The 20,237-nt window shown below is 38.1% G+C and overlaps 1 long non-coding RNA gene across 1 annotated transcript; it reads right to left on the reverse strand.

The window, feature by feature from the left end:
* Positions 1-604: 604 nt before the first annotated feature.
* On the reverse strand, positions 605-17,857 carry LOC110355037 (uncharacterized). The gene is made up of 3 exons (XR_002407381.2): positions 16,090-17,857; positions 15,064-15,140; positions 605-6,571 (listed from the first exon to the last, which is right to left on the reverse strand). It is a non-coding gene; the product is annotated as an uncharacterized LOC110355037 (long non-coding RNA).
* Positions 17,858-20,237: the final 2,380 nt, after the last annotated feature.

Below are 20,237 nucleotides of genomic sequence, written 5' to 3' on the forward strand. Positions count from 1 at the left end.
AGTTAATCTAGAACATTAAGTTAAATTACTGATTTGGGTGTGAAGGGGAATGGGTAATTGACAAAGGTGAAACAAAATTAGATTTTCTAATTAGCATGTCCTAAAACAAATCAAAGGTCTTCAGCTGTTTCTTGAGCCATTAAAATGCAGATATTTCACTTTACAGTGGTAAATATCGGTTCCCTTTTATTCATATTTAAAGCTCCCAGATCTAATTTTAAGTAAGGTTTTTTTAAAGCTCCTTTTCTCAGACATCAATAACTGTCAGGAACATGGAATGGGCAGGTGGGATTTTGACAGTCAGTGGAAACATAAGGAAGAGGGTTTTTAAAAGTGTATGTTCAGCTTAGCAGGGATGTCTTGAAAGTCAGCGGCAGATGCTCTCGGTAACTTAGGCAGAGCAAAGCCAGCCTGGTTATAGTCTCTTCTGGAAGACTCCTCCTTGTTGTTTATCAAAAGATTATTTGAACTATCAGACACTTGAGTGTTGAAAAAGAGCCTGGAAATCTCTTGAGAAAAAGGATTTGCTGTTGACAAAAACAGTCATTGCACTCCTTGCTTTTGTTTATGGTGCAAAAAACCTCCAAACCACCTTGTTTTTGAACATCTACACAGCTGCCTCTGCTCCTTAGGTCCAGACTGGCACCGTAGCCATCCACAATGCTTGCCTTTGCCTCCATAGCAAGCCCTCAAAAAGACCCGGAAACCCGTGGAGATGTTTGAATGCAAATACAAATAAAGGTACAATGTACAGATGGCATGTACTCAAAATAGTGTTTCTGTGGTCCCCTGGGAGACGTAGTGCTGTTGCATTTGGATGTTAAAAACACTCTAGGAGTTAAAAGCATGACACATATGCCTGGAGATACACTTCCCCACCCCAAATATTTGCAAATAAAGCCAAGAAGACTAAAAAACCTGTTGTTGTCTCATTTCTTCTCTCTTTTGACAGGTAGGGGATGGATTTGAGAAATTAATTTAGATTTTTCTAGTGTACAGGCCAATGACTGCCCAACCTGCTGCTTATTAATTCTCTATGAATACGTTAAATCGTTTAATAAATCTAAACATAAAATTTGGGAAATATATATAGATTTTAAGAAAGTATTTCTGAACAGCAGGCCATTGTTTGCCAGCTGCTGTGTGTTTTGTGAGCTGGACATCCTGCCTCCACCAGCAGCAAGATCAAAATACAGCAGGGTCAGGCGGTAACAGTGGCTGTTGCTACTTTGCAATTTCTCTGTGACAGTGATAGATTTTAAAACAAATTGGTGCTTAGATTCCAGGGGAAAATTCCTCAGGAGATTATGGTGCTATCAAGAGGGGTCAGAACCAGAGCCTGACCTCTCTGACAGTGTCTTGCTACCGTCTACCTGTGGCTGTTCAATGGCACAGGGCAACACTTCACTCCTACCCCTGCCCAAGCGGCATGGACTATTGTAATGCTGAAATATTATACCAGCCCTCTCCTACAAACATCTTAGTACACTTCTAGTGCTTTTCCTAGATGTATGGTAGACAGGGAAAAGAAGTAAAGTGGAATCCTATCACATACAAAGTTGTTTGTCCTGTCCCCACAAGTTCTGTGTTATACCACAGGCCAAGAGGAATAAAAGGGAAATAGATTTCTTATCTAGGAAAGGTGCAAATTGTCAGAGAATCCGTTCTGTTGAAAAACAAATTCACTGGGGCATGCAGTCTTGCAACAAATCCATTGGCGAGACCGGAATCTAAAGACCTTTCCCTGGCAAAGAGCTCCTACAGATGTGAATAGATAATTTGTGACCTAGTGAATGAAATATTGGAAAGCTTTCCTTTGCAGTACATACATTTGGGGCACTGAGCCAAGATCTGCTTACCCACTTCCCCACCTGTTATTTTAAATCATGCCAATCATAGAATCATTTTGGTTCCACACACGACTTTCTGATACAAATGTGAGTCATGAGCTGAAAATCTTCCAGACCTCAGTTCAAAAAGCATCAGAGATTAAAGAAGACATCTGGAAATTTATGGATTAAGAGTAGGTATTGACTATACTTAGGACAGAGGTAGCTGTTTCTCTCTGCTGAAAAAAAGTTCTGCCATCAATGAAAACGGCAAAATTAGGTTGTATTTACTTTTATTTCTAAAGAGCAGACAGCACTGATGGTTGCTATACTTAGGTGTAGTCATCCATTCTATTCAAACACACTGCAGCAAATAGATAAAAAAGAAAAAGCTAAAATTGGATACTAGAGAAACCAAGATATGCTGAGATCAGGGCTTCACTGTCACTGTCAACCCAACACTCAACATGGAGAGCATCTGCTTTTGGGTGACCTGTGCTCCTCTGTGTTCTCAGAGACCCAAAACACAACTGCTGAGAAAAAAAGGGTAGGGAAAAAGCATGTTTTCTTGCAGGGTTTTGAATTTATCATTAAAGAAGACAATCACAAAATCCGTATTTTTTAACCTGCACATGATGACTCCCATCTCCTTTGATGTGGAGCTGCCGTAAACATGCAACAGAAATTACATGCTGGTCACAAAGGGAGGCAGCACCATCGAGCATCCTGCTATGGTGAAGTTGTCATAGACTAATGCAGTATCCTTGGGCTTCAGCTGCCAATCTATTTAATCAGATCTACTGTCATTTGATGTCATTTCTACAAATCTAAATTAGAGGTTGGATCTCTCCACCTTGTCATTAAGGAACTGCGAAAGAGCAATGGCCACGGTAGATTGTGATTATTTTGACAAGGGAATCGTATTAAACCTCTGTACTCTCCCAGAGCAAATCATACTTGATCATTACAATTGAGAGGTACATTTCTTTAGACTGATGACTTCTATCTTTCTAGCATTGCTTTTCAGCCTAGAATATTACTTGTTTCCTTCCTTCCTTCCCTGCCACTAAGCACTACACCAGCAGGTGTAGAGGTTTACCCTTTGCCATCCCTGTAATTCGCTGTTATTTCTGCAAGATAGCCCTTCGAATAAAGTGTATCAATTGTAGCAATTTGATTCCTTTACCAATGTTTACATAGATAAAACAAGCCATAACAATCCAATTTGGTGTTTACATGATTGCATTCATTTCCTTTGATCCCCAAACATTTGAAATGTGATTCTTTTCCTTAGCACAGATATTGTCAAATAGAAACATCTCTCAGCTGTATTCAGTCCAGGCCTATCGCTTTTAACAACCTGACTTGAAAAAAAGAAATAAAGAGAAAAAAATTAATAACCTTATTGCTAGCAAAGTGATAAGTAAAAACAGTTTTTGTGACTTAAGTTATTGATTGCCCTTAAGCATCTCATTTCAAACATTTTCAAAGGGGAAACAAATAAGAATGTATTTTATAAATAAAATTCAGTTTAATGAAAAATTCCATAAGACAAATTGATTATGATTCTTGCTTGGATTTGATTAAGGATGTTTTAAAATTATTTTGGAAACTATTTTTCTAGTTATATTCCTGAACTCATTATTTACTGGACTTTGCAATGTACATATGGATAAAAACTAAAAAGAGAAAGTTGACTAGAGTTGACAGAGATTTTCTAAAAGGGGAATTTACTGAAATGGATCCTTACTTGCTAAGACTGCAGAATGTACTTATATAAGTGATTCACCATACGGATGTGGGAAAATGTTCAAATATTTGTGTATCAAGTTTCAGAATTTCATAAATGTTTGCTACAGAAAGTAACACTGACTATAAAATATCTTTTTGCTATAGAAAGTAACGCTGACTATAAAATATTTTGGCTTCAAATCACACATTCAATTCAGGAAACTCAAAATGAACCAAATGCAAAAGCAAGACATTACAAGTTGGATAGTAAATCCCCATCATGAAACTGCATTCATGACGTGACATTTAACGTCATGCCCAGATATACATAGTGATTACTAAATCCATCTATGCCACTATACGTGTTTTTCAGATGTTGAAATTACATATCATACTAGTACTTGGTCCTAAAAGATGGTATCAACAACAGCAGCTTGTGAGTGCTAGTGTCATCCTCTAGGTATTCTGGCAATTCAAGAAGGAAGAAGAAAGAAGGAAGAAGAAAGAAGGAAGAAGAAAGAAGGAAGAAGAAAGAAGGAAGAAGAAAGAAGGAAGAAGAATCATCTTACCACGGTTGTGTAGAATCAGTGCTGGGAGCTGCTCCATCACTTTCCCCATTAGTACAGTCCAGGTTAGTGAAACTGAAGGAGCTCATAATGAGAAGACAAATATTAAAAGCCTGTGTTTCAATATGTGATAAAAAGTGTTCTATAGGGCCACATCCTACAGCTGAAATCTATTTGGGTGATTGGAATAGTAGGTGAATGTGGTGCTGCCACTATTCCTCTCCAGGATTAGAAAAAAGCATTGCATCCCCAGAGCCCAGGTGAAACAGGGCTTGAACAAAGGAAAGACTGACAGGCCATGACCAAAATTGTATTTACATCAATGAGCATATCTTAGCCATAGCAAAAACATGCATATTTTAATAATGTTATTTATTGTTAGATTTATTCTTCTGTTTTTATTTGTATTCTCCCTACAATATAATGGATTGTTTTTCTCAGCATAATGAAGCTGAATGAAAAGGAAGAAAATTTATAGCTGTTACTATTTTTTATAGTTTGGAAAACAAGAACTTGAGGAGAAAATGCGATATAACATACCCATTGTTGCAAATGATATATGCTAATTTAGACAGCTGAAAAAATGCAAGACAACATAATTATCTGACATAGTTCATAAAAATAGCTGTTATTGCTGTGTTAACTTTAAAAGTAAGTGCAGGAATTCTTGCCCACAGAGGTCAGGGAAGGGTACAACCAGCTGAAAATATTGTAATTATTCATAGGGCTGCAGTTCAGCTGGTATGAAATACGATGCACTGTCACTTAAACAGGCCCACCAAAAAATCATAAAAATCTGTTTGAATCATGTAATCACAGGTACCTCTGGGACAGCCTCTTTGTCCTAAAGAAGAGCTGAAGAGATTTTGGAAAGCACATCCACTTTATGTCTCAATCCAAGGAAACAACCACAAATCAATTAGATTAGAGCAGTGACTGGGTGATATAGGAGTTAAGGTTGTGCATGTCAGCATTTCTATTAGCTTGATAAGTAACCTGCTGTGAAAAATCTAAACAGTGACATAGATGGTCTCTGCAAATCAGTCGTCTTATTATTTTCTCCAAATTTTAAATCATTGGTCATTTCAAACTCGTGTCAGCTTCATTTTGCTGCTGTGTGCCTGCCAACTTCAAGAATATCCTTGTGCAGTTATTAATACCTGAAATACTACATGTGAATTCAATTTGTCCAGTAAGGTTTTGAAAATGAATGCTCAGTTAGTCCCTGTTGGTGGTAATGGAGGAGTTAAGGCTCCCAGCAATTTTGTGGAATGTAGGCTTTAAAAATTTATTAATAAAAAACGATCCAGCAAGTAAGTCATCTTGGGTTTCTTTAATGAAAAGATGTTTAAATATATAAACACATAAAGCAAATATTCAACTAAAAATGATTCACAGATGCATTTTTAAAGCTTCAGTGACAGATTTTAATATAAAGTTTAAACAAAATTGCCAGAATAAAGCTTGTGGGTATTGAATGCCTTGCTTTCTGATTCTGTTAAGAATATGATATGTGCGGTAACAGAGATTCACCCATACAGAAGTCTTGCAAAATAGACAAGATCTTAAATAGGCCAAATTAACCTGGAAGGAAGAAAAAGGCAAAGCTACACATATTACCAGCAGGAAGTGAGAAGACTTAGTAGCAAGTCACAACGCCATTGCTTCATTGCCAAGACTATGTATAATGCCATTAAACATGCAGGTAAAAAATGAAAATATCATACCCCAAGGCAGACCTCATACAAAACATTTTTCCAGCCATTCAGCTGGAAATCAGGACACTCAAGGGGTTCATTTACTTCGTCACATCAGAGTCACAGAGAGCCTGTGGTTGTAGGTACCTCTGGAGACCATCTAGCCCAACCCCTGCTTTAGCAAGGGCAGGCATAGCAGGCTGGACTTTGAATATCTTTAAGAATGGAGACTGTAAAACCACTGGGGACAACCCAATCCTTTGCTTGACCACCTTTTCTTAGGTTTAAACAGAATATCCTGCATTTCACGTCATGTTTGTTAACTCTTGGCTGTTCACCGGGCACCACTGAGAAGAACCTTTGCCTGAATGATCCCAGCTTAGCCTCTTGCTGCAATCACTTAATCATCTTGATGGCCCTTTGCTGGATTTTCTCCAGTACGTCCTTATCTTTCTTATACTGGGGAGATCAGCACTGGACCCAACACTCCAGCTGTGTCCACCACAAACCCCAGGGCCTCCTCTGCCAAGCAGCTTCCCAGCTGGTTGCTCTGAGTATATCCTGGTACACAAGGTTGTTCCTCCCCGGGTGCAGGACTTTGCACTTCCAGTCCATTTCTCCAGCATGTCTGGGTCCCACTGGATGTCAGCACGAATGTCTGGTGTGTCAGCCACTCCTCCCAGTTTTGTGTCATCTGCAGACTTGCTGACGTTGCGCTCTGTCCCATCCAACGTCATTGGTGAAAAGCCTGTACCAAGACAAGAAAATGTTACACCCACAACAGTAATAAATTAGATTTCTGCATAAGGTAAAGTCTCATTGAATGAAAATGATGCATGCACTTTTTTTCCCATTTTCCCTCTCACCAGCAGTACAGAATAGAACACAAGTGCACCTTGGCAAACAAAATTAATATATTCAAATAAGGGTTTTTTTGCATCTTGAAAACAAGCTCTAAATATCTTCCATAATATGTTCATTCTCATTTTTAAACTTTATGTCTACATCATGAAGGAACGTTCAATTGGTTAGTCAACTAACCAAGCAAAAAAAATTTACATAAACTTTTAACAATGTGTTTTGAAATTAAATCTTAGTTGTTCCGACCTCTGTGTCTGTGTTAAGCATAAGGCCTAGCTGTGGTTTTCAATGTAATACATTGAATATGGCTACCAAAAATGAAGGTGTTTTTGACGTCCATCTTTGGAAGCATCTTTTAAAACTCTAGGTATAGGATGAAAAACAAAAATTTAGTTGCTTGGCTTTCAGTTAATCCTGCAGAATATTGATAAGATAATAATATTTTATCTAGGATAGTTATAATTGTTTTGTTTCAGGAAGCCACATTATAATCACATTAAGACACTTCAGGGTGTCTGCCCTAACAATAGTTTGTCCTGCTGTGTCTTATTACTTAAATGTGCTTGCAATTTGCTCTCCCTGCTGACTATTCATTTGTCTTTTCTAGGCATAGATTGGTAACAACCTTTACCAAATTGTATTTATTTTACTAGGAAGAGCGTTGATCAATACCATGTGAGCTGAGACAATCAAACTCATTTCTAATTATACTGCTTTTCCAGAAAGTCTGATGAGATGTATTTATTTGTACCATACCTCACCAGCAATTACTCCATACAGATGGTTATCAAATAATCAAACAATGATAATTGGTTCCTCATTTAGGACGACTGATTACTCTGCAGAAACATTTGCATAATCCTGGGAAGTTAATGCAAATCAAGATTCGTGGACCTTTACTACTCATCCCAGAAAGTCAGACACATCCAGTTTGGCGGTTTTAAGGCTGTTGTAAGACATGTTGACTTGAAGAAAACAAGGTATTTGGGAATATAGCACTAAATACCACACACAGAGATCAGTCACTTATTTCTGTGACAGACCTAAATCATGAGTAGATATGAATGTGTTAATGTGCAAAGGGGCATTAAACACTTTGTACTGAAATACAGACAGTCTGAATTCTTCACGGTAAAGGCACATGGAAAAACAACCAACAGCCTCGAAAGTGCTTAAGCCAAATTTTTGACACTATTTTAGCACTGAAATGACATTAATTTAGTCAATTTACTTGAGATTATTCACATGATGACAGCAAATAGCCAAACATGATAAAGTATGTAGAAGTTGTTTTCAGATATTTCAACTTAAAGAAATTCCTCAGTAAATCAAAGCCACTCTGAGTCAGGTTTAACATCCCTCCTCAGTGGAAATCTCCCTGGGGTGAAAGCCCAAGGTCTGCAGCAATATCCCAGGGGGAAAACCCCGTTTTGTCTTGGGCGAGGACTCCACATGTCACCTCTGCAGGTGAACAAGTGCTGAATTAGCTAAAGCTAAAGATTTATTCCCCTCATGGAATATTAATTTGACTGTAACAAGGTCGGGCTAAAATGTGTGCTTCCTGAAGTCAGTGATGAGTGTATGAGGAGCAGCTGAGCTCATCAAGGTAAGTTTGTTACACCCACCTGGATTCTCTGATGTCTAATAAATGGTGAGCTTATCCTTAATTTCAGTGCTGGCACTAATATCCTCCCTCTCCCCCAGCTTCTGGCTCTTATGGAATCAGAATCCTCTATCTCTGTGGACTACATCTCTTCTTTAAATTTCATTATAAGTACTTATTGGTTTAAAAAGGCATTTGTACAGACAACTGGACAAGTAAGCAGACACGGAAGTATGTAAGTTTCTATATATTGCTCATATATCTAAAAATGAATTTCTCCTTGTCATGTCGGAAATATTTTCTTACTTCTTCAATAATATTAGAAAGAAAAAGCCTTACTAGCAGCAAATACAATTAAAGCTAATTTTGTCTTAGACTCATTTTCTAAAATGACAAAGCACAAAGGCTGCAATTTATACAGGTGAACTACCAAGAGTTTGGAAATTGCATGTTTAAGTAATGAATGATTTCCCTCTAGGTTTGTTAACTCAGTGTAGCCTAAATTTATTACGTAACTTTTGTATCCCAAGCCAGGAACAAATGTATCAGACATAGTAGCATGTAGAAACCTATAGAAAACTATGCAAACAAGTGGTAGAAATTAATTCCTTATATTACACTGAAGTGGTACTGCTCCTCTGAGGTTATAATCCAATACAAACTGCATTTCTTTTAAAGCTGAAGAGAGGAAAAAACATGATAACACTGGAATGAACAGTGTCACTTCTGAGAGTCTTCTACAGAGAAAGCAGAACAGAAACCACACCTAACTGATGGCACTTTATCAGAGAGTTTTCTTAATATTGCCGGATCCAAGGACTCAAGTTCCACATTAATATCTGTTTTATGATTCTCCCTGCCATAGAATGAACCATAATTTCATTATCAGTTCCAGACATCTATGTCTGAGATGTATTTTCACTGTTTACAATGCTTTTCAAAACAGCACTAATGAACTGTGTGTTTTAAAGGATTCTGTGGGTTTTGTAGGCAGGCCTGTTATTAGAGATAGAAAGCAAATGGGAGCAATAAAGTTGAAATGATGCCTGGTGTACAAATAAAAGTTGTAAGCAGCAGGTTCAATATCTTTGCATAATCGTGAGTCATCTGGCTGAGTTATCTGCAAGCAGGGAACACAGGATGTGAATTCATGAAATGTTGTTTCATGATAGAAAGGAAGAAGTTCACCATGCTGGGACCATGCCCGTCACTTTAACATTTTAGTGGTAGTCTTTATACCACTTACATCTTTTTGCAGATTTAATTATGTTTTAGATGCATAAATACTCTGCACATCTCCCTAATAGCCTATTTTCTTATTTAACATACACAACGGTGTTTGGGCAGATTAGATTTTTATGAGAGCAAAATGATCTGCAGCGCCCAGATGCAGAATGGAAATGCATATCAGTGAAGAACCTGTACATTCAAACCAACGAAATAAAAGAAACCTACAGACAGTCTGGGAAAGTCCTGACCTTGAATTGTTTATGATTGATAAGTGTTGCAGCAAGGTTGTAAAGCTTGGACATATGCTGTATCAGAGCATGCACTGTTATAAGCACCTTTGGAGTTGACAGAAAGAAACAAAATTTTTGGGAACAGTTCAGCCATCCAAAACCAGACATTTGAAATAGGCAAAGAATTTTAAGTGTGACACTGCTTAGTAGTCATTAATTTCAGTGATGAGTCCAAATGCAGATGTCTGCACTGGCAATATACAAAGTTTGGCGAGACAGAGAGGGATCTCACTCTTATGGGCTTTTGCCTCTTTTCAGCTCACCCACTGAATTCATGCTAATAAGCATTTGTACTTGGCTTTATGGTAGAAATCCTTACCAACAGAGACAAAGATTGCTGTTTCTGCACCCAAATTGGAAGACAGATTGCAATGTAATGGGAAACCGGAAAGACTTTGCAGAAAAAAGTCTTTCTGGGTAACCCCTTTTTCTTCTTTCAAGTTTTATGGTAGATCTTACACTTGGGCAGAGGTGTATAAAAGGCTTGGCAGACCACCCTGTACTTCATTCATTTTTATGCAAAACAGATTCAATTTTGCCTGCACAATAGCAGCACTCTTTTCCTGATGGAGATCTGTCTCTCATTTTGTTTTAATGTATGGCAAGTTGATTTTTAACTTAGCTAGAAACTGTGAACACGGTCAGAATAATGTTCTGAAATGTGGCGGGTCTATTTTGCCAGTAATATATTAGCTATTGCCAGAGGAAATAATTCTTCAGGTTCATATGTTTTCCCTGCTTGCTTAGCTACATAACTTCTCCCTGGTGGGCAAAGTCTTTAAAGGTCATTGTGTGTGTGTGTGTGTATATAACATAAAATTGCTCCAAGATCTCACTGCTCGTTTCTCTGACATCTTTGCAGTGGGGCATTCTCCTCCAGGTGAGGAAAGGTCTCATTATCACTATCATTATTCTAAGTAAGCCAATTAAGCGATGCTTTCCCATCTGGAGTACTCTTTACTAGCTGAGATGCAAAATAAAAGTCTGAGACAGGATCATTTTATCAGATTAGGGAGCAGTCTGGGAGTAGTTGCAGAACTTTTCTCCTCAGAGAGAATTTAATGTGAGGAATGGATCATCTTGTGTGGCTGGGATGGATTCTCTAAGGTTAAGAGCCTATCTGTGGTCTATTAAATGACTTGTATTTTGTATAACCAGGGATTTGTCCTAATATAAAAGAATCCATGGGCTCTACAAAGGGAACACAAGCAGGAAAAGCTGTGCACAAAGGGCTGGTTACCAGTGTCCAAGCCAGAAACACCATTGAGGGAGAACCAGTGATGAGCCCACATGGCAGTCACTCTACCAAAAGGGATCTGCTGGAGAGTTGCTGCCTTGCAGTAAGTACTTCGGAGATGGTGCCTATATACCAACACCAAAACCAGAGGAAGGCTCTGGAGTGAGTCTTTCAGCCTGTGTACACCAGGTACCTTAGAGTGAGAGAACAGGGTCTGATCCCATCCAGATCCTGAATAACTCTGGGATTCAGACACGATCCAGAGTAACTAATCACACCCTACAGCTCCGTTAATTTCTGTTGGCTTTAAGCATTTAAAGCCTTTTAAAATTCTTGCCCAAAGCATGTTTCGAACATGTTTTCTTTCGCCTGTTGAAAATATTAGCATTCAGTTTGTATTGTGAACTCTACATTGAATACAACCTACAGGAGAGAAATAAAGATGCTGGTGCCAAAACACCCCTTTATTTTGAAATAACTTGTCTACTGGGGTTTCTCCTCAGAGCTCTGCCTTCTCTCTTTTTGGAGGTGGCAGGGACTGGCCTCAGCTTCACAGAACACCAGGGAAGGCATTTCCCTTGCAGTGCCTTCAGGATATCACCCTGAGCTGAAACATATGAAATCCCTATAACTATTAAATTGTAAACTAAAATGATCAACAGAGAGAATCGGTTTAAAGAAAGACTTTGAACACGGCAATGAAATTTCAATGACTATTTTTAAACTCTGAGGGTCTGAGTGGCTTCACAAGGCATTTCTGAACTCAGGAAATTTTAAGTTCCTCCTGTCTATGTGATGATTGGGTTATTTCCTCTGTTAGACTTTCAGGAATATGATTTTTCAGAGATATTTCATGTATTAAAATTCTTAAAAGTAAACATTATCTTGTTTAAAAAAAAAAAGCCTGAATACAACAAAAAATAAACAAAATAACCAGCTTGATCCACAGAAGTACCTGAAGGAAAGGAGCAGTAATAGAAAAATGAAGATGTCCAGTGTGATAAATAGTATTCTATCTTATCCATGTTGTTCTCCATGCACACATCACTTAGGGTGCATTTTGACTTTGATGTTTTACTACAGATGTTTGTTTGTTATTATTGCCAGTTTCTCAGTATATTCCACTGTCCCTACACTTGGTCTTTATGTGATGTTGCTGACTTAAGTCATTTACTGTCCTGAATGCAGAAAGCAGTCACACACAGCACTGAAGGGAAGTATATAGCCCTGAGACAGAAGTCTGGCAGAACTAAAAAATAGCTTGTTAGGGTTTTTTTTTTTTTCCAAAAGAGACATTTCTGACCTATTGCAGAGTACAAAGGGAGCCTTACTAGGTGATGCTTGCTATGTTTACTTGAGGAATATATTTGATAATGTTGTGATTATAAAAATAGATACTTTAGTTTAGCTGACCTGTCCTAATTTAATCATTTTACTTTCCAGAGCCTTTCCTGTGCAGCCAGGTGTCCTTAGCCATCAGTGTCAAGGCAGGCAGCTATCCCTTTCCTGATGGCATCAAATGTGCCTCCAGGTCCCAGTGACCCCTATGTCTCCATCCATGCCAAGGACTTGCGGACAGAATGGGAGAGTCAGGGATGCCTGTGCCTCCCATCACTATCCCCAGGTTGTGGGACATGCCAGGGCTCCATGTGCTGCTGAACATCACAGAATCACAGAATGGTTGGGGTTGGAAGGGACCTCTGGAGATCATCCAGTCCAATCCCCCTGCTAAGGCAGGTTCCCCAGAGCAGATTGCACAGGAAGGTGTCCAGGCAGGTTTGAATGTCTCCAGAGGAGGAGACTCCGCATCCTCTCCGGGCAGCCTGGGCCAGGGCTCCGGCACCTCAAAGTAAAGAAGTTTCTCCTCATATTTAGATGGAACCTCCTGTGTTTTAGTCTGTGCCAGTGGCCCTTTTCTGTCATTGGGCACCACTGAAAAGTGTCTGGTCCCATCATCTTGACACCCACCCTTGAGATATTTATAAATATTGATAAGATCCTTAGCCTTCTCAAGGCTGAACAGCCCCAGCTCTCTCAGCCTTTCCTCATAAGAAAGGTGATCCAGACCTCTCATCATCTCTGTAGCCCTAAATATGCCAGAAAATCTGCATAAATGGCAGGATGTACTATAATTTCATGTTTTTGTGCAAGCTTGGGGCATACCTGGGCTGAAGGTTGTTTGGAGGAGAGCTGGAAGCGGTGGGAGGGATGGACAGGACCAGCTTTCCTGGGTGCTGCCCCTCACGGAACATCAGCCTGGCTGTGTGAGCCAGACCCAACAGGTCCTTGATCACTGCAGACACCCAAACCTACCCAGAACTGAGCAAATCAACAGTGAAGTCCCCTCCTGCCCCAGGACTTAAACTCAGCTTCTGTCTTAACATCTTCAAATGCCTGTTAAATAGGGATGATCATTATTGTCGGAAAAACTTATTTGTATGGTATTTCCACTTGCAAGGTAAAGATGGTCTTTAAGGCAATGAGACGCCAGGAGGTTTGGAGAATAGTTTTGCGCTTGATTTGAAGCTTATGTTATTCCGCATGCAGTCTTAGTGGCATCACAACACTCTTAATCTACTGACTGCAGGTCCTTTAAAACTGAGGGGCTTAAATCCAGTCATTTAATTTAGTCCAAATTTGAAAGTTTTTGTATGATCTGCTTTTAATTCATTTTTAATTCCTTCATACATTTTTAATTGCATTATTAGAGTGCTTGTGTTGAAATTCACCTAGAGTGCTGCACAGAGATAATTAGTTAATGTATAATGAGAAAGCCTATTGTATTTAGTACAGTTGAGGATTACTGGAATTCAAAATATTCTGGCTTTTTAACTTTAAGATTGTACACTAATGCGGTCCAAATGAAAATTTGCATACACAATATTAACCTGGCAAATGTGAATGGGAAAGAACAAAAAGGCAAGCAAACACCCACTTTCTCTGATAGTCATATAATGCTCATTATTAGACCTGAACCAGTAATGACACTGTATCTGAATCTTGATTAAAAATTAATTGCTGGCTAACTATTAAAAGAAAAAAAAAAAAAAAAGAAAGAAAAGAATAAAGCAAACAAAAAAAAAAAAAAGGTGTGTGGGGGGAGCTTTTACAGGGATGAAATTAATTGTAACACAATGAATTCACAAATCCAGCAGCGTAGTACATGTTCTAACAGCTTTAACAAACTGTCATTTACCACTCCAACTCCAGAGCACAGGACAATGAACTCTAGTAAAGGCAACAATACCAGGCACATTCCTATTTTAAACAGTAAGTGCTAATTTGTTCTTTATTTACACATGTAATTGAAAACAATAATGTTACATTTGTGCTGTGGAAGTGTAAATGTTAGCTTTGCTGCTTTGTCTCTCTGAGTTTTAGGGTGTCTTTTACTGAGCAGCAGAAGACAAGTTTGGCTTCTTCTGCTTCACCCAAGAAACATTTATTGCTTGGAAAAGCTCAAACAACGTTTAATTCTTTTCTACCCTGATGGCCATGCCTTGTAACTGCATTTATGATCGTGGTCCTGTAATGCTGGGAATTGTGCAGACACACTGCAGATACACTGAAGAACTGGCAGCTGAAACAGAAGTAGAGAACAAATAGAAGTAGGCAAAGGGATTGTGTAACCTGCTCAGTGGTAGAACCAGAAAATAAAAGCCAGATCCAATTAGTATTAGCTCAGAGCACTGTTCACAAGAGAGGAGTAAAGCACAAATCACATTATAGAATGGACTTCGGAGCAAGGCTGGAGACTATCTTGCTAAAAGGTGATATTGTGCCTGGTTTGAAACTTTAATATCACTTTTCTTCCCTGGGAAAGCAATTGATGTCACTGCAGTGTGCAGTAAGTGCCACTCCAAACCTGGGAGGATGAAACTGTGCTCAACTCATAGTTAACTGCATACATGAGAAATTCATAGGGTGAATGTCAGAAAGTCCCCTGACATCCTGGCCTCTTGAAAGAAAGAAAGAAACAAAATAAAACAAAATTTATAAAAAAAATAAGAGAATTGTACTTGTCTGTGTTCTGTACAAACACGTTCAAATGCTTCAGGGAGGATAGAATTTCCCCTTGGGAGCAGAACAGCAATACCTGAAATGGAAGATATGACAATTTTAAAATCCCACATAGCTTATTATTTATTCATACCATAAGACATTTTCACAAAATTAAAAGTAGGTGAAATCCCAACAGCAAGAGAAAATAGTTTTGGAAAAGAAGATTTGTACATGTGGAAATTTGGGCTTTTCACAAAAATATGTAAAACTGACATTTTGTAACAGAATCTAAACACTGCGATTTAAGGATACGGACAGATACTGCTTCAGAATTAGAGTTTAAGCATTCGTTGGTCCCTCCATCTTCAGTGAGACTTCAGTGAGAACCTCATTTTTGGTACAATATTAGTGATGAGGTCTCTGTGAGGAAACTCGACAGAGTGCCTCAGAATTGAAGATGAATTCCTAATTTTCCACTGAAAAAGCAGTTTCACTCACAAATTTGAGACTGCCCATTCCCTTCCTGAATTCATTTCTCTTGAACCTGGATTCTTATCTGCTGATTTTATTATCTAGCCAGGTAAAATGTTTCTGGTGGAGAATGTAAGCAAGAGATGTTCCTCCTCTCTGGTACCAGACACGTGCTGAGGATAAAGATCAAATCTGGAACAAGAGGAAATTCCCTTCTCTTCTGAGGATGTGACTTGCTGTATCCCACACAGGGATCCCAAAACCAAATCTTCCTTTGGGCATTAAGATATCCTCAGAGAATGCTTTTATTCAAGATTCAGTATTTGGTTTATGTAACAGTCAAAAAAAGGCCAAAGGTCCACCTTGAGACAAGCAGCACTCCCAGCCACTATGATTAAAGCCCATCAATTTCTATATCAAAAGCATACTAGAGAAATTATGCGGATAGCATCGAACCTCTTTGTCGTTTGATCACACCACCCCTGGGACTCTTAATCCCATATATTTTTAGATCAAGTGAAGGTTTCACACAGCTGGAATGTGGAATTCACAGAAAGAAACTTGAAAGATACCTTCACTGTCCCTCCTACGTGGGGAGCTTGACTGGTCTTCATGTTCCAGGCTCTCCACTGGACCATCCAGCTATGGCTCCAACCACCGTGATGGACTTGCATGAGTAAAAGAAAATAAAACCACTTTTTTTTTCTTCATTTTTCCTTGAGTTTGCTTCAACTGTAGAGAAAAATGTCTTTTAGAATGACATTACATATTTGCAGACCAGAGAAAAAGAACTCTTTCGGGAGGGGGTTTGAAGGAACACATCTGAGATGGGGGAAATCTCCAATTCCTGAAGGAGCTTATTAGTTTCTAACAGCCTCGTCTTTCTGAAGGGCGGGAATAGATGGTGCTGTTTCTGTGTCAGCTGAGAAAGTTCAGGGATGTTTTTCAGTCTATGCATGACAAATACTGAAAGGCAGTAAAACCAAGAAGTATTTGTTGCTTATACAGTAATAATTACAAACTCTAATTTTAAGTCTCTGACTTGGACCCAATTCAGAACCTTTTAGCAAGACTTGCTCTTTCAGGTAGCCAGAAAAGAGGTTTACTTTTCTATTCTGTATATGTTATTTTTGAACAGGCTTGTTTTAGTTTTTATATTTGTGGTGAACTGAAGTTTCGTGAAGTCTCCATCAGATTCATCAGTAAGTTATAACAATCCAACATACTCATGAGTATGCTTATAAAAACTTCTAAAGCAAACAACTCATGCATATTGCTTGCTTAAAACATTTTAATCCTTTGGTAGTAAGTGAATATAATTTCTGTAAAAGTGTGATTATAGCTGCAGTGTCTAACCAGTCTTTCCTCAAAAGACCTGTGTAAACAAAGCTTCTCTAGGCTTTTCTATATGATCAGTCCGCTTCTTTTATCTTGCATGCTGGTATTTCATTTAAAATATCATTCCCATCTCCTTAGCTGAATCCATGCTGCTTTCTTAGCTCATTCTTTACCCTATGTTGACAGTGACCTGTCTGGACCACTGCTCTAACCTCACGTTAGATGTCCTTGTCATGTATGCATGGATCAGGTACAGTCTCAGCTCCCAACTTCAAACAACAACAGCTCAAACTTCCAACCCCGAAGTTTGTCATTTTGGGTACTGGCCAAAACCGATGCTGTCAAGCAGATATAAACCATCTGCTATTGTATTTACCATTTCTTTGGCTCTATATAACTCTCTGGTTTGGAAGCAAGTCCTTCAGCATAGTCCTTGAATACCAAGTCTTTGATGGAAGGGACAGTATGGTCACAAGCCATCGATTTAATCGAGCTCAGAAAAAGTGCCATTAAAATAACAAAATACCTCCGCAGCCACCTGTAGGACTGTGGGTTTGTTGCAGACAGAAAAGGTGGCTGCACAATCTTGATTACTGGAGATTTGAAAGGGAAATTGGTTTTGAGATGACAACAAAGACCCAAGCAGAGATTTAGAGCTTTATCTTTTCCTTATTGAAATTTATGTCAAAGCTTCCTTAACCAGATAAAAACGTTTCAAATATTTATCCATTTGGTTGAAAGCTATTTCCTCAGCTGGAAGATTTAATCAGAATGTTAACATTTCCACCAAGCAGAAGACAGAAAAAAAGCTTTATCATAGTATTTTGGCATGGTTGTTTCTCTTCGGTGGAATCAGAAGGGACATACACAAGCAAAAGGCAACAATGGTGCTACTTGCAAAACTTGCATTCTCAAAGGGGCTTTGTCTCTGCTTAGGTACACAGGTTTTCAAAAAATGTCTGTGGATAAATGGATTATGATACCTGACCTGCCTCTAAAAGGCCAAATAACATTAGTTTGTAAAAAGTAATTATTTTTTTTTTATATATCCAGAATGACTTGATACAGAGTAAGAGTCAAGCTACGTTGCAATTTCATTCACTTCATGAAAATGCAGCAAGAAATAATCTCTTCGTTGTTTTTGTGCAGAGGTTGCAGTGTCAATGGCCCAAAGGCATGACCCAAACTTCTCTGTTTTCCATAAGCATAAAGTTGGAGTGAAATCATAGCCTATGAAGTGAAAAACATATTTTATTCAGAAAAGTCACCTGGCTATCAGTTTTGCCAGAGTCGACAGCAGGGAAAGGACAGCAGATGCAAGATGATGATTCTGGAAAATCCAAATAATAATAAAAATCCAGTAGAAGTAATAGTGGTTTAAGTAATCTACTTCACCAGAGTTTAGAGCATGCCACTCTATAATCTCCACAAATATAAAACATCAGTATTTATCTGTCAACACTGCTTAATATATAGTCAGCAAAATCAGAAATAGACCTACATAAAATAAAGTCTGGCAAAAGCACAGAGACTCCTTTCCATCCGGCACTTTTCAAAATGTCACCAAATGACATATTATTGTATTTTGCAGCAGGAACCACTGCTGTCCAAGTACTGAGATTTAAACAGACATATTTATGTGGTATTCCTGATCTTGCCCATCAGCTAATTAATGTCCTTGTATTTTTTTTTTTAGAAGTACTTTACATAATTTTGGAGACTATCGATGAATTTGTCATGATGTTTTTATCCATGGGCTCTATTATGCTTTAAAGAATCTTTTTACTAGACAAAATTTCTGGCCTCTAATAAAAGCGATGAAAGAGAATACAGGCTTTTGAACTTCCGATCCTCTCCATGTCATGAGATTATACATGAAGCACAGAAATTATTTCAAAACCAAACATTGTCTCTGTGTGTAACAGATGCAAAGCCGGAGCCCTTTGGCATCTACAGCACCCGTCAGTATTGCAACCCGTGACTGCAAATCCTTCCACAAAACTCTGACACACCTGATTACTAAAAAACTGTCGAATCTTTCCACATCACGTGGAACCCAACAATCAAATATGAGCCTACAAGAGCTTATCTGATAAATTTTATTCTTTAACCTTATTACTAAAGGATAAACTACTAAAACAAAACCCACCAATTTTTTTTTTCCAAAATTGCTCTGAGTTTTTAGAATATGCAGTTTATCTGTATTTATCTGAAAAAAAGTCATAAGTGTGACTGGGAGAAAAAGGGAAAAGACCCATTTTAAACATGAAGTTTAAAGAAACTACACAACAAACATAAGCCGATCCCTTAGAACTGCCTAAGCATATAGTTCAGTGTCTCTGCTATTTCTACCTTTGGTCTTTTCCTTCATCTGTTAATATATTTTCAGCCCCTTCTTGGATCTGTGGATTTGATCTAGGGCCCGTGATTAAAGTAAAGCCTCAACACCATTTAATATCATTAAATAACTCCTGGGATAATTAGAAGTCATGCAGTGTCATGGAACCAAGCCCCTTGAAAATAGCGCTAAATGAATGATAAACGTTCTACTAAGTGTTGTATTTAAATAAACTTGCTTTGGTATTGCTTATGCCTCCGCACTTATCTTTAAGAACTGGGGTTATTAGTGTTTGAGTAATGTTTTACTAAGATAAATGTCCACGGAAGCAATTTTGAAATTATCAGTGTTTGGGAAACCCATTTGTAGATAAAAAGAGTGATTGTCCAGGGACTTGAAGTATTTTTATATTCAGGCTAATGAGGGAGAAGTATATAACTGCTAGAGAGAGGCAGAGATAAAGGTAAACAAATTCAAATAGCAATTTTTATTCAGATTCCTCATTATAAACATTCCTAGGTAAATTATTAAAATTATTATAAGACATACTACATTATTGTCCAGTAAAGACACATGATGCAGTTGCACTATTTCTTATTACTAATAATCCATTCATATTTCTGTCAAAGCTGAATTTTCAGCTGCTCCTTGTTTTTTGAAAGAAGGTAAAGGACAATACTGAAAATCTCATCTCAGGAAAACATTTTCCATCCTCTAATCATGTTAGTTTTATTCCCAAACAGTGTGCTGTATGCATAAATTGGTAAATTATACTCGCTGCTTACGCAAGACACAATATATTCACCACATTGTATTCAATACATCAACATTACAGTGATTGTTTTATAAACATTAACATCGCATTATTAATGTACAATATCAGCAGCTTCTTTATGCTAATAATGATTAATTGTACTTCTATTTTGGAAAACAGCCTACCTCCAGTGATGTATTAGAATAGCATTTGGTGCTTATCTTGTGAAAAGCTTACAAATAATTTGGTCTAACAGATAAGTAGATGACAGTCAGTCAGTCTCATTAATC

Source organism: Columba livia, chromosome 9 (genome assembly GCF_036013475.1).
Source record: "Columba livia isolate bColLiv1 breed racing homer chromosome 9, bColLiv1.pat.W.v2, whole genome shotgun sequence".
In the NCBI taxonomy this organism is placed as follows: Eukaryota; Metazoa; Chordata; class Aves; order Columbiformes; family Columbidae; genus Columba; species Columba livia.